Source organism: Brassica oleracea, chromosome C7 (assembly GCF_000695525.1).
Source record: "Brassica oleracea var. oleracea cultivar TO1000 chromosome C7, BOL, whole genome shotgun sequence".
NCBI classification, from domain to species: Eukaryota; Viridiplantae; Streptophyta; class Magnoliopsida; order Brassicales; family Brassicaceae; genus Brassica; species Brassica oleracea.
Genome location: NC_027754.1, coordinates 14,546,204 through 14,547,102, shown reverse-complemented (window position 1 = coordinate 14,547,102; position 899 = coordinate 14,546,204).

Here is an 899-nt window from a genome sequence, read left to right as displayed (position 1 = left end):
GCGCGAATGAAGGATCTGTAGAACCGACTGGAAGAGAGCTCGGGGAATTACCTCTTCAAGAAGGTGGGATCGTTGGCGAGGTCGTAAGGCTCGAGGATACGACCGTTGCATCTGCTTCGGATCCGACTACGCTCTCCACCAGCCTTGTTGTGAATGAAAATCCGCTGGTCCCGGTTCTTGGGATTAACGTCGAGACGGAGACAGAGCCTGTTAATCTACTTGAACTCTCAGACTCTTCGACTGAAGAAGAGGGTGACACACAATTGGAGAACACCGAATCCGGCTTAGTTGGTAGCCCGCAAAATGAAGAGGGAGCGGTTGACAAAACTGATAATCTGTCGGTTCTGCCAGCGGACGCGACTGGGGAGGCTTCGGATCGGCTCACTGCTCAGGTCGTCGAGGGGGGCTCCGACCGTGTCGAGGACTAGTTTAATATGTTGTTGTTGTTTCCTTTAGACTTTTGGTTTTTAGCCCTTGGAGGCTTTTGTTGATGTAATATCTGGATTTACTTTGCTTTTGTGGCTATCCGTTGTTTCAGACTTTCAGTAGGTTTAACTTCCTTAGAAGTTATTTCTGAAACAGAGTTTAGTCGTGAGATGACTCGAGAATGCGAGTTAGCCTTCGACGAGTCGCTGAAACCTATTTTGAATGTTGGGTTTAAACGATTTCGGTTTAGCAATCTGGTCGACGTCTTGAATTAAACCGAAGAGTCGACGACTCGGCTTTATCAAATTTTGACACATCATGCCGTCAGTTCGAGTCCTCGATAACAACATAAATTTTCGAGTTTCGAAGACAATCGTTTATACTTTCGAGCGACAACGGTTCTCAAATCGATCCTTAAGTAATGCAAAAAAGAATATTAGGTTGGCCAAGCCTGGCTTTAGAGGATTATAAGA